General features: G+C 38.0%; 1 pseudogene; it reads right to left on the bottom strand.

Annotated features, from left to right (window-relative positions):
- Positions 1-1425: 1425 nt before the first annotated feature.
- Positions 1426-5768, bottom strand: LOC135229367 (olfactory receptor 2AK2-like; annotated as a pseudogene).
- Positions 5769-26814: the final 21046 nt, after the last annotated feature.

Raw genomic sequence — 26814 nt, forward strand, 5'->3', positions numbered from 1 at the left:
ATCATATGCATGTGAAAGCTGGACAATGAATAAGGAAGACTGAATAAGAGTTGACGCCTTTGAATTGTGGTGTTGGTGAAGAATATTGAATATACCATGGACTGCCAGAAGAACTAACCAATCTGTCTTGAAAGAAGTACAAACAAAATGCTCCTTAGAAGTAAGGATGGCGAGACTCCGTCTTACACACTTTGGACATGTTGTCAGGGGGGATCAGTCTCTAGAGAAGGACATCATGCTTGGTAAAATACAGGGTCAGCAGAAAAGAAGAAGACCCTCAAACAGATGGGTTGACACAGTGGCTGCAACAATGGGCTCAAGCGTGACAATGATTGTAAGGATGGCACAGGACCGGGCAGTGTTTTGTTCTGTTGTACGTAATAAGGATGCTATGAGTCGGAACCAACTCAAGTGCACCTAACAACAACAGCAACAACATGTTCATTGCAGCACTGTTCACAATAGCAAGAAGATGGAAACAACCTAGGTGCCCATCAACAGTCAAATGCATAAACAAATTATAGAATATAATACAATGTGTGTATAAATTTTTGTATGAGAAACTAACTTGAACTGTAACTTCCACTTAAAGCACACACACACACACACACACACACACATGTCTAATTTACACTGCAAGTTCTGGCCTCATTACATCTACCCATTTCATACTACTCACCAATTTACTCCTTGAACTTTTGTGACTATGCTGGGTGTGTCCCCATCTCAGGGAATTCTCACTCATTCTTTGCTTTTCCAAGAACACTCATCCCCAGATATCTACTTGAATCTTTTCCTTGGATCCTTTTAGTTTTTGACAAATGTCTCATTCTTTGTTCTTCTTTCTCTGTTTTCCCTATTCCAGTTTTCCACTTAGTTTTTCTTCACAGCAATTAATACTTTTTGGTATACTGTCAAATTTACACAAAGAAATGTAAATTCATGACAGCAGAGATTTATGTCAGTTTTATCTTGTTTCATCCCATTTCACCAGTGCCTATGACAGTGTCACATACACAGTTAAAGCATTAAAGCCTTCGTTTAATGAATGAATAAATAAGTGGATGTATGCACTTTCCTCTACATTATAGTTTGTTTGTCACATATATTTTCCTGATACTATGTATTATATGGTAAATTATATTTCATATTCATTTTATTTCAGAATAAAGTGTTGAAAATATTTGTTATGACATAGGAGCATTGTGTTGACAGGGATTAATTCTATTGCTTTAGAAGACAAATAAAGCTGATAATTCCAAACATTCTCTAGCTTCACACTGCAAATACATCCAGTTCCAATAACTGTGCTTTAACTATTTCTCAAAAGAGGGGAAATCAAGACATTCTTCCATTTATTTATTTTGTAAACATTTATTGGAGCTTATACAGTAGGCTAGTCAAGGCTTGCTGTTGAGTCTCAAACTATAAAAGCTTCCTGAAGTCATATTTTCTATACAAATATCCATTATCCCAGCAGTCTTCTCATGGCCCTTATGACCGCCTTGTTCCTAAGATTGTAGATAAATGGGTTCAGAAGAGTTGTGATAATGCTGTAAAATATTGCCACCACCTTTTCCTCCTTAGGGTAATGCAAGGAGTGTGGTCTTGTATAGGTGGAGAGAGCAGTCCCATAGGAAGCCAAAAGGGCCAAAAATGATAGTATCAGAATGATAAGACTGCTAAATAGGACAGTATACTCATACTGGGAGATGTCCCGGTGCACCAAAGATATTAGAGATGGAACTTCACAGAAAAAGTGGTTAATGAGCCAAGATCTACATAACGGAAGTTGAAATACATGCAATGTATGTGTTTAAGAATTCCTAAAACTACTGGCCTATATACACATGACCATGAACAAACAGATCATCTTGCTCATAAGAACAGGATAATGTAGGGGATGACAGATGGCTATGTTTCGATCATAAGGCATAAAACCAAGAAGAGCTTCAGTTCCACTGAGAGTCAAAACTACAAAGGTTTGAATCTCACAACTTAAAAAAGTAATGGATTTACTATTTGACAGAAAATTTGCTGCCATCTTGGGTACCATGGTGGAGATGTACATCAAGCCAATGAAGGAGAGCTGGCTGAAGAGGAAGGACATGGGAGCGTGGAGTCAGGTGTCCAGTCGGATGAGGTGGATCAGTATGATGTTCCCCATCAAAGTCACTGAGAAAAGGCCTGCAATGGCAACAAAGAGGACAGTGTTCATTTGGCCATATGGGAAAATACCAAGAAGTATAAACTCTGCTCCTAAATTTTGATTTTCTGTCTTCATGCTTACATCAAAATAAAGCAGACAATATCTAAAAATTCCATGTAATAACAGTGACTATCCTTCCAGAGAAAATAAAATGATTACTAAATACGGTAGAATTTGCTTGTGTTACCTTAGGAGGCTATTTCTTTCCCTGTTTTTATACACAGACTCTGTGTCTGTTGAGCAATGGCCATTTTGGAAATAAAAAAAAAAGGTTTATTTATTTCTTCATTTTTTACTGGTTACAGAATAAATTTTTTTTTATGGGAATAAAACATTTAGATGATTTGTCAAAGTAAGCTATTTCTCCCCTTGTAAACATCTTCGAGATGATAGGCTGGAGATATGTTCATTGTTACAAAAAAAGAATCTTTCACTCAATTCATTCATATAAATAATTTAGCATGGCAGTGATGGCCAAATGTGGTATAATATTCTTACAATATTTTTCGGTTTTGAAATTATATTGGATATAAATTATGATAAAAGTTATATTAACATTTGTATGTCAGGAATATTATAGCTCTTAAAATGAATTGGTGGTTATTTTTATAATACCTGTAAGTGTAGATGGGAATACATAACCCAGGCAAAAACAAAAAATATGCCAGACCTTACGGAGAGCTGGAGAATGAATCATTAAAACGTATGTTAACAATTATTAATCTAAGTTTAACTTAAGGAGCAAGTCAAGAAGGGCATTTTGAATTTGATTTGGTCCTTTTATATTAATAGGGGAAATTTACATTTAAACTATACTTGGAAAAAAAGGCAGTTAGTAAAAGTTTATCACTTGCTCCTCAATCAAGATATGGAATCAAAAGACTACTGAACGCCTTGTTAAAATTTGAAAATTTTAGATAATTCTTAATACAAAAATATTGCAGAACAAATTTGAAGAATTGAAAATATTTTCAATAACAGGTAGCCAACTTTAATATAAAATCTGACAAATAAGAAAATTAACTGACAGTAACAACTGTTTATTATATGCATGCAAATACTAACACAATTCTGGAATATATGATCCAACGATCTATCATAAATTTACATTTATTGTTAACCTGAATATCCTCGGTGCAAGATGCAGTCACTGAAGCTAAGCCTCACATCAGCAAATCAAAACCTAACAAAGTGTACATTCTGTCAATGCCTGACCTTCCCAGAAGCCAAAATGTCATCTAACCAATTAGGACTTGCCTGTTGAGCTTAACCTGGTTCAAAATGTTCCATTAATCCCATCCCCATCACCAGAACTGTTAAAAAATAAAATTTCTACAAGATTAAATTTGTATATGAATTTTAAGCTGTATTTGCTCTTCATTAACTGGAAAGGTCTTGTCTGAAACTGCCTATTCAAGTGCTGCAAATAAGGTTTATGAGTTCATATGTGAGTTTAATCTAGGAAAAAAATTATTTTTTACACTATAGTCAGCCAAGTTGGTATAAACTAAGGCACATTTGACTGTATATAAGAAAGATAATATACACATTTTACATATTCCAAAAAGTATTTGATGCTATCGAACATGCATTCTTCCTTATAGGCCTCACTCAAAAAACAAAACAGCAAACACAATGATATAAAATAAAGATGGATGCTTGTTTAACTCAAAAAAAATTTATTCTAACATCATTATTATTTTGTTTACAACGTTCTCACCCATAAATAGGATAGAACAAATAAAATAACAATAACACAAAAAAGAAAAAGTAGTTTATCTATGGGAAAGCCTTATTGCTTTTGCAATTCTGATAAAAGAAAAATACTTAACTCACTAAATGTATTAAAAAAATTGATTCTATAAATTATAATTTACAAAATTAGTAACATTCCAATACATTAGGATAATATTTTAATATTCTTAATATTTTTCACTTTACTAATAATAATATTGTTGTTGTTAGGAGCCTTTGAGTCAATTTTGACTCATAACGACCCTATGTACAACAGAACAAAACACTGCTTGGTCCTGTGCCATCCTTACAACCATTGCTAAGTTTGAGCCCATTGTTAAAGCCAATGAGTCAGTCCATCTTGTTGAGGGTCATCCTCCTCTTTGCTGACCCTCTACTAATAACAGTATTCCATGATAATAAAATATTATTTAAATATGATTATACTAAAAACTGGCTTATGCTTTAAAAATATCAAATACAACCACCAAGAGAGCATGTAACTAAAAGGACAAAATAAATATCATTACAAACTCCTTCTTTGTAAAACAATTCAAGCAAACGCAATCTAAATTTCAAAGTTATATATTTCAGATCATGCTGCATTTTTTAAATAAAATCCTGAAAGAAAACGATCAAGTTAAAAATAAAAATAATAAAAATATGTTGATAAGAGAACAAAGAGGAGGAAATACAACATATAAGATTTTATAGACATAAAAGTAATAAAAGAGTGTGATAATTGGGCAACATAGAGAAATAAGACATTAAGAATATGATAGCTGTAGAAGTTATAAGGAACTTTGATGACAGCGTAGAGATTAAAGTGTTGGGCTGCTAACCAAAATGTCGGAGGTGGCTCGAACTCACCTACAGCTCTACAGGAGAAAGATGTAGCATTCTGCTCCTGTAAAGACTCACAACCTTGGAAATCCTATTGGGCAGTTCTACCCTGTCCTATAGGGTCACTGTCAGTTGTGATTGACTCCATGGCAGTGGGTTAATAGAAGTTACAAAATATAATAAATTATTATATGATGATACATCATCAATGAAGTATATACACTACCCATTGCTATCAAGTTAATTTCAATTCATACTGACCCCCTGAGGACTGAGTAGAACTGCCTCAGAGGCTTTCCAATGCTGTAATCTGTATGAAAGGGGCCCTGGTTTGCAGTCATTAAGCATTTTGGTGCTACCAGAAAGTTTGGTGGCTCAAACCTACAGAGCACTTCATAGGAGAATGTTGTGGCAGTTTGCTCCCTTAAAGATTTACAGGCTTAAAACCCTATGGGGCAGTTCTACTCTGTCCTACATTTACACTATGATTTGGAATCTACTCAATGGCAGTGGGTTAATCTTTATAGAAGCAGACTGCCACATCTTTCTCCCTGGAAGCACGTGATAGGTTCCAACTCCCCACCTTTGGGTTAGCAATCCGGCATTTAACCACTGTGCAATGAGGCCTTCTTCAATAAAATACACAGGGAAGTCTGGTCTTTTTTTGTGAATTTGATCATTAGTTCTACATTTTCTCCCACTCTATCACTACCCTCTGTTGCAATCCCAGTCAGAACAGAACTCTGCAGACTATGGCCCTGGACACACTTCTAACTAAGAAAAGAAGCCACTCCAGAAGTTTACCTTTTAGCCAAAGATTAGACAGGTCTATAAAACAAACAGTAACACATGTAAGGAATGCGCTTCTTCGTTCAATCAAGTAAATGACACCAAATGGGCTTCACCTGCCCCAAAACAAAGAGGAGAAGCCAGGGACAGACAGGAAAACTAGAAGAATGGAACCTGAGAAAGTGGGGTGAAAAGGGAAAGGTGGGAGTGCTGACACAATGCTGGATTGCAACCAATGCCACAAAACAATTTGTGTATACATTTTTGAATGAGAAACTACATATATATATATATATATGAAAAATGTTTTTAAAAATGGGAACATTAGCAACAATTCTCAAACTATTGAAATACTCATTTCATCTTGTGTGGATCATTTACATTTTATAATTTTGATAACAAAAAATCTAATGCAACAAATTATAAATCTGAACAGGAACCTGAAGGAAATTCTTAGAGCAAGTTAAGAAAAAAATTTAATATCACAAATAAAAAATAATTTGCCAAACAGTAATAATAATGATAAAAAGAGTTTACTAAAAGGGAAAATGTACAAATAGATGATGCATCCAAAATGAAAGAGAAGAGAGGTGGGGCCAAGGTGGAATAGCCAGATGCTTCTGGAGATCCCTCTCAGAACAAAGACCCAAAAATCGAGTGAAATGATTACATTTATGACAAGCTAGGAGCACTGAACATCAAAGGTGAAGTTAGAAAATTGACTAAGTGGCAGGGGGAGAGTGAGACTTTCAGAAGTGGAGAGGAGTTGCCACTCCTGAATCACTGGGATCCCTTAGGCACCATTCCCAGAAGCGGATGTGATGGGCTGGTGGTAGCATTGAGCTGCAGTTTCCTCAGGAAGAAACAGTCAGCAGCACAGCCTACTCACAACCTCCGGAGCCAGAGAAGAACGGTGCTCAAGGCAAAAGCTAAGTAGTTGCCTATGTTTTACCTGGCCCCTGCCCCCAAGCTGGCTTCAGTAGCTGTAGATTTCTCTGGGCCTAAGATAGGCCCATTTGAGTGCCCTGAGCCATGCTCCTGGATTTGGAGAAGGAATAATTCACAACAGGGGGAAAAGATAATTTGCCAGCTCCACTAACACAGGGAGTTCAGAACAGAAGTGGCTCCTGTCCAGGCATAAAAGGTAAGCAGACATTTCACTTCTGCATGGACCCATGTGGGCCTGCTTCAGGAGAACAGGCCCTTGTTGACAGACTACAATTGTTTCTGCCGTGTGGCGGAGAAGTGGGTGTTTGATGTTTGACATAGCTTTGCCTATTAAACAGGATCCTTGCCTACTCATATCAGGGGCCTAAGGACTGGTGGCTCCTCCCAGGTCACCCAGCCACCCGTGACAGGGGTCCAAGGGCCTCCCAGTAATTACTAGCAAAACCATTGGGTGCTCATGGTCCGTCTGCAGAACCCACCCACCTGCATGCTCTAGGGAACAAGGGTGAGTTTTCCTCAGAGACACTCGGGGGATGTTTTTCAGCCCTCTGCTTATTCAGAGCATGGCCTCCTGCTGCAATCAGATACCAGTACCTGCACCAAACACCCCTGCCCTTCTAAGACTGTAGTGCAGAGCTTGTACCACACACTTGATGACCAGCTACCTGGACACCTGAGCTGAATCCACACAGGAAAAGTGAATGAACTCATGAGCTCATATACCTGATAACAGCTCTAGCCATCTGGTAACAGGACGTCAGAGCCCCAAAGGCAAAAATAGTCAACCTAGTTCACTCAAGCAACCCACATGGGCATATTAAAAAAAAAGTGAGAAACTAGGATACAGTAAGAAAACATAAAATAAACTAATACAATAACTTATAGATGGCTCGGAGACAACAGTCAATATCAAACCACATAAAGAATCAGGCCATGATTGCTAGAACAAACTCTCAAAACAAAGAATCAAAGGATCTTCTGGATGAAGGTGCCTTCCTGGAATTACCAGATGCAGAATTAAAAAGATTAGTATACAGAACTCTTCAAGACATAAGGAAGGAGATCAGGCAATACGCAGAACAAGCCAAGAAGCACACACATAAAACAGTTGAAGAAATTAAAAAGGTTCTTCAAGAACATTATGAAAAATTTAATAAGCAGCAAGAATCCATAGAGAGACACCAATCAGAAACTCAGAAGATTAACAAAAAAATTACAGAATTAGACAACTCAATAGAAAGTCAGAGGAGCAGAATGGAGCAAGTGGAAGGCAGAATTGGGGACCTAGAAGGTAAAGCACTTGGCACCAATACATTTCAAGAAAAATAAGATAACAAATTTTTTTAAAAATGAATAAGCCTTAAGAATCATGTGTGATTCTATCAATAACCTGTGAGTAATCAGAGTACCAGAACAGAGAGGGAAAACTGAAAAAAGAGAGAGAACTGTTGAAGATTTGTAGGCAGAAAACTTCCCTGATATCATGAAAGATGAGAAGGTGTTAATCCAAGATACTCACAGAACTCCACGTAAAGTAGATTATAAAAGAAATTCACCAAAACATATTATAATCAAACTTGCCAAAACCAAAGATAAAGAGAGAATTATAAGAGCAGCTAGGGATAGATGAAAATCACCTACAAAGGAGATAAAGGAGAGTCAATAAGAATAAGCTCAGACAACTCGGCGGAAACCATGCAGGCAAGAAGGAAATGGGATGACTTATACATACAATTGAAGGAAAAAAACTGCCAGCCAAGAAACATATATCCATCAAAAGTGTCCCTCAAAAATGAAGGTGAAATTAGGACATTTCCAGATAAACAGAAGTTTAGGGATTTCATAAAAACCAAACTAAAACTACAAGAAATGCTAAAGGGGGTTCTTTGGTTAGAAAATCAATAGTATCAGGTATCAACCCAAGACTAGAACATGTTAACCTAGACAGGAAAATCACATGAATAAATCAAGATTTAAAAAAAGGCTCAAAACAGGGAAATAGTGATTTCATTATGGAAAAAAGACCACATTAAAATAATAAAGAGGGACTAAGAAATTTAATCATACATCTCTCATATGGAGAGGAAGGGAAGGCGATGTAAAGAAATAAAAGTTAGGTTTAAATTTAGAAAAATAGGGGTAAATATTAAGGTAACCACAAAGGAGACTAACCTACTTATCAAAGTAAAATACAAGAAAAAAAAAATAGAAACTCAGGAGGAAAAAAAAAAATTCAATAACAACAAATAAGTGGAAAAGACAACATATAAACTACTCAGCACAAAAAATTAAGTGGGAAAAAGAAACCGTCAACAACACACAAAAGAAGACATCAAAATGATAGCACTATATTCATACCTATCCATAATTACGCTGAATGTTAATGGAATAAATGCACCAATAAAGAGACAGGGAGTGGCAGAATGGATTAAAAAAACATGATCCATCTATATGCTGCCTACAAGAGACACACTTTAGGCTTAGAGACACAAACCAACTAAGACTCAAAGGACGGAAAAAAATATATCAAGCAAATAATCAAAAAAGAGGAGTGGTGGCAATATTAATTGCAGACAAAATAAACTTTAAAGTTAAATCCACCATAAACAATAAGGTAGGACACTGTATATTGATTAAAGGGACAATATACCAAGAGGATATAACCATAGTAAATATTTATGCACCCAATTACAGGTCTGCAAGATACATGAAAAACTCTAACAGCGTTGAAAAGTTAGATAGACAGCTCCACAATTATAGTAGGAGAACTCAACACTCCACCTTCAGTGTAGGACAGGACATCTAGAAAGAAGCTCGATAAAGACATGGAAGATCTAAATGCCAAAATCAACCAACTCGACCTTATAGACATATACAGAACACTCCACTCAACAGCACCCAAGTATACCTTCTTTTCTAGCGCACATGGAACATTCTCTAGAATAGACCACATATTAGGTCATAAAGCAAGCCTTAGCAGAATGCAAAATAGCAAAACATTACAAAGCATCTTCTCTGACCATAAGGCCATAAAAGTAGAAACCAACAACAGAAAAAGCAGAGAAAATAAATCACACACCTGGAAACTGAACAATACACTGTTCAAAAAAGACTGGGTTCTAGAAGACATCAAGGATGGAAAAAAGAAATTCATAGAATCCAATGAGAATGAAAACACTTCCTATCAAAACCTTTGAGACACGGCGAAAGCAGTGGTAAGAAGTCAATTTATACCAATAAATGCACGCATACAAAAAGAAGAAAGGGTCAAAATCAAAGAATTACCACTACAACTTAAACAAATAGAGCAACAAAAGTAACGCTCAGGCACCAGAAGAAAGCAAATAATAAAAATTAGAGCAGAATTTAATGAAATAGAAAACAGAAAAACAATTCAAAGACTTAACAAGACCAAAAGTTGGTTCTTTGAAAAAATTAACAAAATTGATAAACCACTGGCCAAACTGCCAAAAGAAAAACAGGAGAGGAAGCAAATAACCAGAATAAGAAATGAGATGGGCAATATTAGGACAGATCCAACTGAAATTAAAAGAATCATATCAGATTACTATGAAAAATTGTACCCTAACAAATTTGAAAACCTAGAAGAAATGGGTGAATTCCTAGAAACACAATACCTACCTAAACTAACACGAACAGAGGTAGAACAACTAAATAAACCCGTAACAAAAGAAGAGATTGAAAAGGTAATGGAAAACTCCCAACAAAAATAAGCCCTGGCCCGGACGGCTTTACCTCAGAGTTCTGCCAAACTTTCAGAGAAGAATTAATACCACTACTACTAAAGATATTTCAGAGCACAGAAAAGGACAAAATACTCCCAAACTCATTTTATGAAGCCAGCATATGCCTGATACCAAAACTGGGTAAAAACTCTACAAAAAAGAAAATTACAGACCTATATCCCTTATGAGCTTACATGCAAAAATCCTCAACAAAATTCTAGCCAATAGAATTCAACAACATATCAAAAAAAAAAATTCAGGAGGCAGAGCCAAGATGGTGGAATAGACAGACGATTCTGGCGAGCCCTATTTACAACAAAGACCAAAAAACCAAGTAAAACGAGTATAATTATGACAAGGTAGGAGCCCTGATATCAAAGACAAGCTTATAAAATGACCTTGAGGGGCAGGGGGAGGAAGAGACGGTTCAGTAGCGTAGAGGAGTTACCAGACCTGAATTGCAGCCACACCTCAGGCACCGTTCCTGGGAGCAGCGGAGGCTGGATAGTACTAGTGTTTGGCTGCAGTTTCCTCAGGGAGAAGCAGCCAGCCACATAGCATACTCATACCTCTGGAATCAGAGAAGAATGGTGCTCTCAGCAAAAGCTAAGCCCTTGCGTTTATTTTACCGCGCCCCACTGCTCCCGAGTCGGCTTCAGTAGCTGATTTCCCTGGGCCTGAAATAGGCCCTTTTGTGTGCCTAGAGCCTTCCTCCCAGCCTTGAAGAAGGAATAGGTTTGCAATTGGGGGGAAGACAATTTGCCAGCTCCACTAACCAGGGGAGCTCAGGACAGAAGCAGCTCCTGTCCAGGCATTAACCGTCCAAGGACTTTGAGTACCATTCCCCTATGCATGAACCTGTGTGGGGCTAATTCAGGAGAATAAGCCCTTATTGGCAGACTCCAACCCCTTCAGCTGTGCTGTGGAGACATGGGTATTTGATGTTTGACATTGCTTTGCCTATTAAACAGGGTCGTTACCTACCCACATCAGGGGCCTAAGGCCTGGTAGCTCCACTCAGGTCACCCAGCCACCCACAACAGGGGTCCAAGGATAACTGGTACCTCCCAGTCCTTACAACCAAAAACTTTGGGTCTCCATGGTCCATCTGCAGAACCCACTCACATGTACACACTAGGGAACAGGAAACTGCTTTCCTCAGAGGCACGTGGGGGACAAGTCTCAGCCCTGGCCTTATTCAGAGTGGTACTCTCTGCTGCAACCAGATACCGGTACATACACCAATCACCCCTGCCCCTCTAAGACTGTACAATAGAGCCTGAACCACACAATTGATGATCAGCTACCTGGACATCTGAGCTGAATTCAAACTAGAAAACTGAATGGACTCCTAGACTGATATACCTAATAACAGCTCTAGCCATCTGGGGACAGGATGTCAGAGCTCCAAAGGTGAAAATAATCAAGCTTGCTCACTCAAACAACCTATTTGGGCATATCAAAACAAAACAAATCAAGAAGCTATGACAAAGTAAGTAAACATACAGTAAACTAATACAATAACTTATAGATGGCTCAGAGACAACAGTCAATATGAAGTAAAGAAACAGAGCATGATCGTCTCCACAAGTTCTCAAAACAAATATTCCAGGGATCTTCTAGATGAAAGTGCATTTGTGGAATTACCAGAGGCAGAGTACAAAAGATTAATATACAGAACCTTCAAGACATCAGGAAAGAAATGAGGCAATATAGAACAAGCCAAGGAACACACAGATAAAACAACAGAAGAAATAAAAAAGATTATTCAGGAACACAATGAAAAATTTAATAAGCTAGAAAAGTCCATAGATAGAGAGCAATCAGAAATTCAGAAGATTAACAATAAAATTACAGAAGTAGACAACGCAATAGAAAGTCAGAGGAGCAGAATTGAGCAAGTGGAAGCCAGAATTTCTGAACTTGAAGATAAAGCACTTGGCACTAATATATTTGAAGAAAAAACAGTTAAAAAAATTTTAAAACACAAAGACCTTAAGAATCACGTGGGACTCTACCAAAAGAAATAACATAAGAGTGATTGGAGTACCAGAATATGGAGGGATAAAAGAAAATACAGCCAGAATTGTTGAAGATGTGTTCGCAGAAAACTTCCCTGAAATTGTGAAAGATGAGAAGATATCTATCCAAGATATTCACAGAACTCCAAGTAAGGTAGATTTTAAAAGAAAGTCACCAAGAAATATTATATTCAAACTTGCCAAAACCAAAGATAAAGAATTTTAAGAGCAGCTAACAAAAAACAAAAAGTCACTTAAAAAGGAGAGCCAATAAGAATAAGCTCGGACTACTCAGCACAAAACCATGCAGGCAAGAAGGCAATGGGATGACTTATATAAAAAATTGAAGGAAAAAAATTGCCAACCAAGATCATGTATCTGGCAAAACTGTCTCTCAAATATGAAGGTGAAATTAGGACATTTCCAGATTAACAGAAATTTAGGGAATATGTAAAAAAACAAACTAAAACTACAAGAAATACTAAAGGTAGTTCTTTGGTTAGAAAATCAATAACATCAGATATCAACCCAAGACTAGAACACTGGGCAGAGCAATCAGAAGTCAACCCAGGCAGGGAAATCAAAAAAATAAATCAAGATTAAAAAAAAAATGCTCAGAACAGGGTAACAGCGATGTTAATATGTAAAAGAAGACAATATCAGAACAATAAAGCCAACCCAGTGCCCTCCAGTCGATTCGGACTCATAGCGACCCTATAGGACAGAGTAGAACTGCCCCATAGAGTTTCCAAGGAGAGGAACTAAGAAATGTAGTTATAGATCCTCCATATGTAGATGAAGACAAGGCGATACAAAGAAAAAAAAACCTTGGTTTAAATTTAGAAAAACAGGGGTAAATAATAAGGGAACCACAAAGGAGACAAACTTTCCTACATATCAAAGTAAAATACAGGGAAAAAATAGAGACTCAGTAGAAACAAAATCAATAACAACAAATATGAAGAAATGACAACGTATAAAGATAAGCTACTCAGCATGTAAAATTAAGTATGAAAAAGAAACTGTCAACAACACACAAAAAAAGACATCAAAATGATAGCACTAAATTCATACCTATCCATAATTCTCTGAATGTAAAAGGACTAAATGCACCAATAAAGAGACAGATAGTGGCAGAATGGATTAAAAAACATGATCCGTCTATACGCTGCCTACAAGAGACATACCTTAGACTTAGCGACATAAACAAACTAAACCTCAAAGGATAGAAAAAATATATCAAGCAAAAAACAATCAAAAAAGAGCAGAGGTAGCAATATTAATTTCTGTCAAAATAGATTTTAAAATTGAACCCGTCATACAGGATAAGGAGGGACACTATATAATAATTAAAGGGACAATACACCAAGAAGATATAACCATATTAAATATTTATGCACCCAATGACAGGGTTGCAAGATATTTATAACAAACTCTAACAGCATTGAAAAGTGAGATGGGCAGCTCCATAACAATAGTAGGAGACTTCAACACACACCTTTCAGTGAAGGACTGAATGTCAAGAAAGAAGCGCAATAAAGACATGGAAGATCTAAATGGCACGATCTGACCTCATAGACATATAAAGAGCACTCCATCAAACAGCAGCCAAGTATACTTTCTTTTCCAACACACATGGAACATTCTGTAGAATAGAAAGCAAGCCTCAGCAGAATCCAAAACAACGAAATATTACAAAGTATCTTCTCTGACCATAAGGCCATAAAAGTAAAAATCAATAACAGAAAAAGCAGGGAAAAGAAATCAAACACTCGAAAACTGAAAAATACCCTGCTCCAAAAGACTAGATTATAGAAGACATTAAGGATGGAATAAAGAAATTCATAGAATCCAATGAGAATAAAAACACTTCCTATCAGAACTTTTGGGGCACAAAGAATGTGGTGATCAGAGGTCAATTTATATCAATAAATGCACACATATGAAAAGAAGAAAGGGCCAAAATCAAAGAATTATCCCTACAACTTGAACAAATAGAAAGAGCAACAAAAGAAACCCTCAGGCACCAGAAGAAAACAAAAAATAAAAATTAGAGCAGAACTGAATGAAATTGAAAACAGAAAAAACTATTCAAAGAATTAACCAGACCAAAAGCTAGTTCTTTGAAAAAATCCACAAAATTGAAAAACCATTGGCCAAACTGAAAAAAAGAAAAACAGAAGAGGAAGGAAATAACACAAATATGAAATGACATGGGCAATATTACAACAGACCCAACTAAAATTAAAAGAATCATACCAGATTACTGTGAAAAATTGTACTCTAACAAATTTTAAAACCTAGAAGAAATGGATGAATTCCTAGAAACACACTACCTATCTAAACTAACAAAACAGAGGTAGAACAACTAAGTAGACCCATAAGAAGAGATTGAAAAGGTAATCAAAAAACTCCCAAGAAAAAAAAGCCCTAGCCCAATGGCTTCACTGAAGAGTTCTACTACACTTTCAGAGAAGAGTTAACACCACTACTACTAAACGTATTTCAGAGCATGGAAAAGGATAGAATATCCTGAAACTCATTCTATGAAGCCAGCATATCCTTGATGGCAAAACCATGTAAAGATCCCACAAAAAAAGAAAATTACAGGCCTATATCCCTCATGAACTTAGATGCAAAAATCCTCAACAAAATTCTAGACAATAGAATTCAACAACATATCAAAAAATTAATTCCCCATGACCAAGTGGTATTCATAGCAGGTATGCAGGGATGGTTCAACATTAGAAAAACAATTAACATAATCCATCATATGAATAAAACAAAAGACAAGAATCACATGATTTTATCAATTGATGCAGAAAAGGCATTTGACAAAATTCAACACCCATTCATGATAAAAACTCTCAGCAAAATAGGAATAGAAGGAAAATTCCTCAACATAATAAAGGATATTTACATAGAACATCATCCTAAATGGAGAGAGCCTGAGAGCATTCCCCTTGAGACTGGGAACCAGACAAGGATGCCCTTTATCACCACTCTTATTCAACAATGTGCTGGAGGTCCTAGCCAGAGCAATTAGGCTAAATAAAGAAATAAAGGGCATCATAAGGTTGACAAGGAAGAAGTAAAATTACCTCTATTTGCAGACATGATCTTATACACAGAAAACCCTACGGAATCCTTAAGAAAACTACTGAAACTAATAGAAGAGTTCAGCAGAGTATCAGGATACAAGATAAACATACAAAATCAGTTAGAATCCTCTATACTAACAAAAAGAACATGGAAGGGGAAATCACCAAATCAATACCATTTACAGTAGCCCCCAAGAAGGTAAAATACTTAGGAATAAAAATTACCAAAGATGTAAAAAGACATACAAAGACAACTACAAAACACTTCTGCAAGAAACCAAAAGAGACCTACATAAGGGGAAAAATGTATGTTGCTCTTGGATAGGAAGACTTCACATGATAAAAATATCTATTCTGCAAAAAGCGGTCTATAGATTTCATGCAATTCTGATCCAAATTCCAATGACATTCTTTAATGAGATGGAGAAACAAATCACCGACTTCATACGGAAGGGAAGAAGTCCCAGGATAAGTAAAGCATTACAGAAAAAGAAGAACAAAGTGGGAGGCCTCGCTCTATCTGATTTTAGAACCTATTATACTGCCACAATAGTCAAAACAGCCTGGTACTGGTACAACAACAGGTACAGAGACCAGTGGAACAGAATTGAGAATCCAGACATAAATCCATTCACATATGAGCAGCTGATATTTGACAAATGCCCAAAGTTGGTTAAATGGTGGAAAAGGCAGTCTCATTAACAAATGGTGCTGGCATAACTGGATATCCATCTTCAAAAAAATGAAACAAGACCCATACCACACACCATGCACAAAAACGATCTCAAAATCGATCAAAGACCTAAACATAAAATCTAAAATGATAAAGATCATGGAAGAAAAAATAGGGAGAATGCTAGGAGGCCTAATACATGGTATAAACTGTATACAAAGCATTACTAACAATGCAGAGGAAAAACTAGATAAATGGAAGCTCCTAAAAATCAAACACCTATGGTCATCCAAAGACTTTACCAAAAGAGTAGAAAGATTACCTAAAGACTGTGAAAAAGTTTTTAGCTATGACTTTTCCGATCAGCATCTGATCTCTAAAATCTACGTGATACTGCAAAAACTCAACTACAAGAAGAAAAATAACCCAATTAAAAGATGGGCAAAGGATATAAACACTTTACTAACAGATACATACTTACAGGTGGCTAACAGATACACAAGGAAATGCTCATGATCGTTAGCCATTAGAGAAATGCAAATTGTAATTACAGTGAGATTCCATCTCACTCCAACAAGGCTGGCATTAATCCAAAAAACACAAAATAATAAATGTTGGAAAGGTTGTGAAGAGACTGGAACATTATACACTGTTGGTGGGAATGTAAAATGGTACAACCACTTGGGAAATCGATTTGGCACTTCCTTAAAAAGCTGGAAATAGAACTGCCATAAAAAAAAAAAAATCCGGCAATTCCACTCCTTGAAATATATTCTACAGATATGAGCTTTTACACTAACAGATATATGCATGCCTATGTTCATTGCATAGTATATTTTCTGACCATAAAGCCATAAAAGTAGAAATCGATAACTGAAAAAGCATGGGAAAAAATCAAACACATGGAAACAACAATACATTGCTCAAAAACTACTGGGTTATAAATGTAATTAAGAATGGAATAAAGAAATTCATAGAATGAAATGAGAATGAAAACACTTCCTATCAGAACTTTCGAGACACAGCAAAAGCAGTGCTCAGAGGCCAATTTATAGCAATAAATGCACACATCCAAAAAGAAGAAAGGGCCAAAATTAAAGAATTATCCCTACAATTCAAAGAAATAGAGAGCAGTAGAAGGAGCCCTCAGGCACCAGAAGACAATGAAAAAGCTTAATATCACCAGTCAGAACAAGGCCAAGGGCCAACCACAGAACAGATAATCAATTGCTCCTATGTAAGTTCAAGTTGAAATTGAAGAAAATTAGAATAAGTCCATGAGAGCCAAAGTAAGACCTTGAGTACATCCCACCTGAATTTAGAGACCTAAGATTTGATGCACTAAACACTAATGACCTAAGACCAGACGAGTTATGGAATGACATCAAGGACATTACACATGATGAAAGCAAGAGGTCATTAAAAAGAAAGAAAAGACCAAAATGGATGTCAGCAGAGCCTCTGAAAATTGCTTTTGAAAGTGGAATAGCTAAAGACAATAGAAGAAATGATGAAATAAAAGAGCTGAACAGAAGGTTTCAAAGGGCAGCTCAAGAAGACAAAGTATTAAAATGACATGTACAAAGATCTGGTGATAGAAACCAAAAGGGAGGAACACACTCAGCATGTCTCAAGCTGAAAGAACTGAAGAAAAAATTCAAGCCTCGAGTTGCAATATTGAAGGATTCTACAGGGAAAATATTAAACAATGCAGGAAGCATCAAAAGAAGATGGAAGGAATACAAAGTCACCATACCAGAAAGAATTAGTCCATGGTCAACCATTTCAGGAAGTAGCATATGGTCAGGAACCCATTGTGCAGAAGTAACATGGTCAAGCTGTACTGAAAAAAAAAAAAAGTACTGAAGGCATGGGCAAAAAACAAGACTTCAGGAATTGATAAAATACCGATTAAGATGTTTGGACAAATGGATGAAAAGCTGGAAGTGACCACTCTTCAATGCAAAGAAATATGGAAGACAGCTACCTGGTCAAATGACTGGAAGAGATCCATATTTATGCCTATTTGCTAGAAAGGTGATCCAGCAGGATGAGAAAATTATTGTGCAATTTCCTTATTATCTCATGGATGTAATATTTTGCGGAAGATAATTCAAAAGCAGCTGCAGCAGTATATTGACAGGGAACTGCCAGAAATTCAAGCCAGATTCAGAAGAGGGCTTTGAACCAGTGATATCATGGCTGGTGTCAGATGGATCCTGGCTGAAAGCAGAGAATATCATAAACGTGTGTACCTGTGCTTTATTGACTATGCAAAGGCATTTGACTGTGTGGATCATAACAAATTATGGATAACATTGCAAAGAATGTTTTGCATTCTGTTAAGGCTAGCTTTATGACCTAACATGTGGTCCACTCTGGAGAATGTTCCATGTGCATTGGAAAAGAAAGTATACTTGGCTGCTGTTGGGTGGAGTGTTCTGTATATGTCTGTGTGGTTGATTAATTGTGACATTTGGATCTTCTGTATCTTTATTCATCTTCTTTCTGGACTTTCTATCCTTCACCGAAAGTGGTGTGTTGAAGTCTCCTACCACTATGGTGGAGCTATTTCTCTTTTCGATGCCATTAGAGTTTGTTGCTTATTGGTCCAGTTGTGAGGATCTTTGTTTCCTTTATGGTGAGAAGTAGTCCATACTGAAGGCTGTGGTCTTTGATTTTCATCAGTAAGGTCTACAAGTCCTCTTCAAATTCAACAAACAAGGTTGTGTCATCTGCATGTCGCAGGTTGTTAATGAGTCTTCCCCCAATCCTGATGCTCCATTCTTCTTAATATCGTCCACCTTCTCAGGTAATTTGCTCAGCATAGAAATTGAATAAGTGTGGTGAAAGGATACAACCTTGATACACATCTTTCTTGATTTTAAAACACTCAGTATCCCTTTGTTCTGTTCGAATGACTGCCTCTTGATCTATGTACAAGTTCCTCATGAGCGCAATTAAGTATTCTATTATTGTGGAGCTGTCTCTTTGTTCAACGCTGTTAGAATTTGTTTTATGTATTTTGGAGCCCTGTTGTTGGGTGCATAAATATTTATTATGGTTACATCCTCCTGGTATATTGACCATTTAATCATTATATAGTGTCTTTCCTTGTCCTTTGTCATGAATTTTACTTCAAAGTCTATTTTTTAGAAATTAATATGGCCACCTATGCTCTTTTTTGATTGTTGTTTGCTTGGTTTTCTTTCTTTTTTTGTCCATCCTTTGAGTTTTAGTTTGTGTCTTTCAGACTAAGGTGTGTCTCTTAAGGCAGAATATAGATTGATCATGTTTTTTTAATCCATTCTGCCACTGTCTCTTTTTTGGTGCCTTTAGTCCATCTACTTTCAGTGTAATTATTGACAGGTAATTTTTTTTTTAATGATAGTGCTGTCATTTTGATGCTTTTGTGTGTGTTTATGTATGTTGTTGATAGTTTCTTTTTTCCACATAATTTTCTGTGCTGAGTCGTTTTTCTTTATATATTGTCTTTTCCTCTTTTTCATTGTTGTTGCTATTGTATTTGCTGAGTCTTTATGCTTTTCTTGTTATTTATTTTGATGTGTGGGATTGCTAGTTTCCTTATGGTACCTTAATATTTACCCCTATTTTTCTAAGTGTAAACCAATCTTTTATTTCTTTGTATTGCCTTCACTTCTTCTCCATATTGAGAGATCTTTGAATACATTTTTTAGTCCCTATTTTTGTTTTAATGTTGTCATCTTTTACATTATGGTGTCTCTGTTTCTCTGTTTTGAGCGTTTTAACTTTGATTTATTTTTGAGATTTCCCTATCTGGGTTGATATCTGGTTGCCCTGTCCTGTGTTCTAGCCTTGGGATGTTATCTGATGTTATTGATTTTCTACCAGGAGGCCTCCCTTTGGTATTTCTTGTAATTTTGGTTTGGTTTCTGCAAATTCCCTAAAATTCTGTTTATCTGGAAATGTCCTAATTTCACCTTCATATTTGAGAGACACTATTGTTGGATATATAATTCTTGGCTGGCATTTTTTTTTTCCTTTGAGGCTTTCAATATGTCATCCCATTGTCTTCTTGCCTGCATGGTTTCTGCAGAGTAGTTAGTCTTATTGACTCTCCTTTGTAGGTGACTTTTTATTTATCCATAGCTGTTCTTAAAATTCTCTTTTTATCTTTGGTTTTGGCAAGTTTGATTGTAATTTGCCTTGGTGATTTTCTTTTGGTATCTACCTTGTGTGAGGTTTGATGAACATCTTGGGTAGATATCTTCTCATCTTTCACAATATCAAGGAAGTTTTCTGCCAACAAATCTTCAACAATTCTCTCTGTTATTATCTTTTATCCCTTCCTGTTCTGGTACTCCAATCACTTGTAGGTTATTTCTCTTGATAGAGTCCCACATGATTCTTGGGGTTTCTTCATTTTTAAAAATTCTTTTATCTGATTTTTCTTCAAATATATTGGTGCCAAGTGCTTTATCTTCAGTCTCACCAGTTCTGCCTCCCACTGGCTCAATTTTGCTCCTCTGGCTTTCTATTGTCTACTTCTGTAATTTTATTGTTAACCTTCAGAATTTCTGATTGCTGTCTCCCTATGGAGTCCTGCAGCTTATTGAATTTTTCATTATGTTCTTGAATAACTTTTTTAATTTCTTCAACTGCTTTATCTGTGTGTTCCTTGGCTTGTTTTGTGTATTGCCTGATCTCCTTCCTAATCTTTTCCTGATGTCTTGAAGAGTTCTGTATATTAATATTTTGTATTCCACATCTGGCAATTCCAGGAAGCCACCTTCAACCAGAAGATCCCCTGATTCACTGTTTTGAGAGCTTGTTGAAGTGATCATGGTCTGCTTCTTTATGTGATTTGATATCGACTGTTGTCTCTGAGACATTTATGTTATTGCATTAGATTATTTTATGTTTGCTTACTGTATCTTAGCTTCTAGCTTTTTGTTTTGATATGCCCAGATAGATTGCTTGAGTAAGCTAGATGGATTATTTTTGCCTTTGAAGCTTTAACGTCCTGTCACCAGGTGGCTAGAGCTGTTATCAGGTATATCAGCCTAGGAGTCCATTCACTTTTCTTGTATGGATTCAGTTCAGGTGTCCAGGTAGTTGGTCATAAAATGTGTGGTATGGGCTCTGTCCTACAGTCTCAGGGGGCAGGGGCTACTGGTGTAGGTACCGGTACCTGGTTGCAGCAGGGGGTCACACTCTGAACAAGTCAGGGGGCTGACAACTGTCCCCGAGTGTCTATGAAGAAAGTGCATCTCTGCTCCCTAGAGTGTACAGGTGGGCAGGTTCTGCAGACAGACCATGAGCACCGAATGCTTTTGGTTGTAAGGACTGGGAGGTACCAGTTATCCTTGGACCCCTGTCACCGGTGCCTGGGTGACCTGAGTGGAGCCATGAGTCCTTAGGCCCCTGATGTGGGTAGTTGAGGACCCTGTTTAATATGCAAAGCGGTGTCAAACATCAAACACCCATCTCTTTACCGCACAGCTGAAACAGTTGCAGTCTGCCAACAAGGGTCTGTTCTCCTGAAATAGACCCACACAGGTCCATGCATGGGGGAAAGGTATTCAAAGTACACAGACTATTTATATCTAGACAGGAGCCACTTCTGTCCTAAGCTTCCCAGGTTAGTGGAACTGGCAGATTATCTTTTCCCTCAGTTGTGAATTTATTCCTTCTCCAAGGCTGGGAGAATGGCTCATAACACTCAGCAGAGCCTATCTCAGGCCCAGGGATATCAGCAGCCACTGAAGCTGGCTTGGGGACTGCGAGCAGGATAAAATATTTGCAAATACATAGCTTTTGCTGAGAGCACTCACACCTCTGGTTCTGGAGGTGTGAGTAAACTGTGTAGCTGGCTGTTTCTCCCTGAGGAAACTGTGGCTGAAGGCTACCATCCAGCCAAACGCAGCCGCTCCCAGGAGTGGTGCCTGAGGGATCCTGGGGTTTCAGGTCCAGCAACTCCTCTCCACTTCTGAACTGTCGTCTGCCTGCCACTCAGTCTGTTTTCTAACTTTGCCTTTGATGTTCAGGGCTCTTAGCTTGTCATAAATATTATTGTTTCACTTGTTTTTTCAGGTCTTTGTTGTAAGAGGGATCACTGGAAGCATCTGACTACTCCGCCATCTTGGCCCTGCTCAGTTATTCCTCTTGATAGAGTCCCACATGATTTTTAGGGATTCATTTTTTTTTTAATTCTGTTATCTGATTTTTTCTCTAATATGTTGGTGTCAAGTGCTTTATATTCAGTCTCACTAATTCTGACTTTCATTGACTCAGTTCCTCTCCTCTGTCTATTGAGTCATCTAATTCTGAAATTTTATTTTTAATATACTGGATTTCTGTTTTCTGTCTCTGTATAGATTCTTGCAGCCTATTAAACTTGTCATTATGCTCTTGTCTAATCTTCTTAAGATCCTCTAATGCTTTGACTATGTGCTGCTTGACTTGTTCTGCATTATGCCTGATCTCCGTACTGGTCTGTTGAAGAGTTTTTGTATATTAACCTTATTTATTAATTTATATTTATTGTGCTTTATGTGAAAGTTTACAAATCAAGTCAGTCTCTCATACAAGAACTTACACGCACCTTGCTATGTAATCCTAGCAGCTCCCTCCTCCTAATGAGACAGCGTACACCTCCTCTCACCCTGTATTCCTCATGCCCATTCAACCAACTCCTGTCTCCTTCTGCCTTCTCATCTTGCCTCCATACAGCAGCTGCCCACGTAGTCTCGTGCGTCTACTTGAGCCAGGAAGCTCACTCCTAAATAGTATCATTTTGTGTCTTATACTCCTGCCCAATCCCTGCCTGAAAGGTTGCCTTCCAGAATGGTTCCAGTCTTGTGCTAACAGAGGGTCAGGGCCCATGACCTTTGGGGTCCCTCTAGTCTCATTCAGACAATTCTAAGCTTTTTTTTTTTTTTTTACAAGAATTTGAGATCTGCATTCCACTGTACTCCTGCTCCCTCTGGAAGTCTCTGTTTTGTTCACTGTCAGGGTACTCGTTGGTGGTAGCCAGGCACCATCTAGTTCTTCTGGTCACAGGCTGTGATATAGTCTCTGGTTTAAGTGGCCCTTTCCATCTCTTGGTCTCGTATTTACCTAGTGTCTTTGGTGTTCTTCATTCTTCCTTGTTCCGGGTAGGTTGAGACCAATCGATGCATCTTAGATGGCCGCTTGCTAGGTTTAAGACCAGTCAACAAAGTGGGATGCAGAACGTCTTCTTAATACATTTTGTTATGCCATTTGACCTAGATGTTGCCTGAAACTATGGTTCCCAGACCCCTGTCCCTGCTACTCTGGCCTTTGAAGAGTTTGTTTGTATTCAGGAAACTTCTTTGCTTTGGTTTAGTCCAGTTGTGCTTACTTGCCCTGTATTGTGTGTTGTCTTTCACTTCACCTAAAATAGCTCTCATTTACTTATCTAATTAGTGAATACCCATCTCCATCCCTCCCCACCCTCTTTCGCATCAAAGAATATTTTCTTCTGTGTTTAAACTTTTTCTTGAGTTCTTATCCTAGTGGCCACATACAATATTTGTTGTTTTGTAACAGACTAATTTCACTCAGCATAATGCCTCCCGGATTCCTTCATGTTATGAGATGTTTCATGGATTCATCATTGTTCTTTATCCTTGTATATTATTCCATTATGTGAATATACCATAATTTATTTATCCATTCATCTGTTGATGGGTACCTTGGTTGCTTCCATCTCTTTGCTATTGTAAACAGAGCTGCAATAAACATGGGTGTGCATATATCTGTTCATGTGAAGGTTCTTATTCCTCTAGGATATATTCCAAGGAGTAGGATTGCTATGGTACCTCTATTTTTAGCTTTTTATGTAAGCACCAAATTGATTTCCAAAGTGATTATACCACTTTACATTCCGGCCAGCAGTACATAAGTGTTCTAGTCTCTCTACAACCACGCCAACATTTATTATTTTGTGTTTTTTGGATTAATGATGGCCTTATTGGGGTGAGGTGGTATCACATTGTAGTTTTGATTAGCTGTTTTTTTTTTTTTTAATGGCTCATGATCGTGAACATTTCCTCATGTATCTGTTAGCCACCCGAAAGTCTCCTTTGGTGAAGTGTCTGTTCATATCCTTTGCCCATCTTTTAATTGGGTTATTTGTCTTTGTGTTCCTGAGTTTTTACAGTATCATGTAGATTTTAGAGATCAGACACTGATCAGGTTTTTCATGGCCAAAATTTTTTCCCAGTCTATACATAATTTTTTTTACTCTTTTTGTGAAGTCTTTGGATGAGCAAAAGTGTTTGATTTTTAGGAGCTTCCAGCTATCTATTTTCTATTCTGGTGTCTTCATTGTTAGTAATCTTTTATATACTGTTTATGCCATTTATTAGGGCTTCTAGTTTTGCCACTAGTTTTTCTTCCATGATCTTTATCATTTTAGATTTTATATTTAGGTCTTTGATCCATTTTCAGTTAGTTTTGAGCATGGTATGAGGTATGGGTCTTGTTTCATTTTTGTTCAGATGGATAACCAGTTATGCCAGTATCATTTGTTAAAGAGACTGTCTTTTCCCCATTTAATGAACCGTGGGGCTTTGTCAAGTATTAGCTGCTCATATGTGGATGAATTTATATCAGAATTCTCAGTTCTGTTCCTTGGTCTATGTGTCTGTTTTTGTACCAATACCAAGCTATTTTGATTACTGTGGCGGTATAATAGGTATAAAATCAGGTAGTGTGTGGCCTCCCACTTTGTTCTTCTTTTTCAGTAATGCTTTACTTATTTGGGGCCTCTTTCCCTTCCATATGAAGTTGGTGATTTGTTTCTCCAGCTCATTTAAAAATGTCATGGGGAGGGGAGGGGGCCAAGATGGTGGACTAGGTAGATGCTACCTCGGATCCCTCTTGCAACAAAGACTCGGAAAAACAAGTGACTCGATTACATACATAACAATCTATTAACCCTGAACAACAAACACAGATTTAGAGACAGAGAGTGAACAAATACGGGGAAGCAGTGACTGTTTTCGGAGCCTGGAGCCAGTGTCCCAGTCAGGTAACCTTGGCACCGGGCTTAGGTCTGGGCCCAGGGGAGCTGAACTCAAAAATCTTGGGACGGCACATACAAGGGGTGCAGCCCTACCCCCCTGAACTGACCCCGTGAGGGGGCCCAGCCGGTCTGCGGGGGTGGCGTGGCGACGCGGCCGGTGGAAGAAGTCCCTGGGAGGCAGTGACTGGTTTTGGAGCTGGGAGTGCAGTGTCCCAGCTGGGGAAACTTGGAGCCGGGCTTTTGAATGGGCTATCATGGCATAAGCACTGGGCCCAGCCCTACTCCCCTAAACTAACCCCGAGAGGGGGCCCAGCTGGTCCCTGGAGGCGGCGCGGCAACGCAGCTGGCGGGACGAGAAGTTCCTGGGAGGCAGAGATTGATTTTGGAGCTGGGAGTGCAGCGTCCCAGCAGGGGAACCTTGATGCTGGGCTTTGGACTGGCAGCAGAGGATCTGACTGGGGCTTCAGCGGGACAGACCCCCAGGGGCAATCTCCACACAACCAGCACACATAGGCGACACGCTCCTCAGGAATCTCAGATAAAATAGTCATTCCAAGCAAGACAAGCAACTTTGGCTACACTCCGAGGTGCTAATCTCCTATTTCTCTGAACCCTCTCCCACCCTTCCCAGGCAGCTTCATTAACATTGGAATTTCCTGAGCCAGAGGGAGAAAGGCTCCAGCTCCGCGGTGGCTTTGCTTCCCTCCCCCCCTTTTTTTTTTGGTCTTTTGCTAACCCATTCTTCTGGTCTGAGAGAAGGAACCACAAAAAACCCAGGGACCAAAAATCCATCCCTAATTGGACTAAAATCACAGAATCAGCTACAGCCAAGCATATATGATCCAAATCTCGGACTTGCATCCTTACAGGGAACAAGGTGGCGGTTATAATCCAAAGGAACTTCTGATAGGGATCTGACTGCATTTTTTTTTTAGCAGATTTCGGGAAAAACAATTTTCCCAGATCTGATATCTCTGCTTACTCAACAGAGCCCTAACTGACCCACAACAGGAAACTGAGGGTTGAAGCTCCCCCCAGACCACCTAACCTCTTGCCTTAGGGGTCTAAGGAGGGTGACACCTACCAATCAGTAGAGGTACTTGCATTGGGGGTCTAAGGTATAACTGCAGTGCTCTCCCACCAAGGTGCTATAGGAATAGAGACACACCTAACTCACTGACACATGGGGAAAGCCTGTCAGCATCCTGCCCCCCTTGGAGGGTGAACCCCAGCTGCTAATAGAATCTGGTGCACACAACTATCACCACTAATTCTCGAGGTGGATAGGCGTTAGAGTGCATCACACACTTGATGACCCAAAATCAGATTCTATGCAAGAATAGTGAATAGACTCAGGCATGTATACCTGGCAACAGCCCAAACCAACTGGTAATAGGTCATAAGTAAGTCAAGGGCTACAACAAAAAAGACAGTACAATCCAGTAGCCCATCCACGTATATTGAAAGAAAACAAAACAAGATAACACTTAGTGAGCAATTATAGAATAAACCACTATATCTTAGTGATGGCTCGGAGACAGAAGTTGATATCAAACCACATAAAGAAGCAGATTCTACAACCCCCCAAACAAAAGAATCAAAATCTTTCCCAAATGAAGATAAAATCCTGGAATTATGAAATACAGAAGATAAAAAACTAATTTACAGAATGCTTCAAGACATCACAAATGAAATAAGACAAACTGCAGAAAAAGC

The sequence above is a fragment of the Loxodonta africana genome, unplaced genomic scaffold, assembly GCF_030014295.1.
Source record: "Loxodonta africana isolate mLoxAfr1 unplaced genomic scaffold, mLoxAfr1.hap2 scaffold_29, whole genome shotgun sequence".
In the NCBI taxonomy this organism is placed as follows: domain Eukaryota; kingdom Metazoa; phylum Chordata; class Mammalia; order Proboscidea; family Elephantidae; genus Loxodonta; species Loxodonta africana.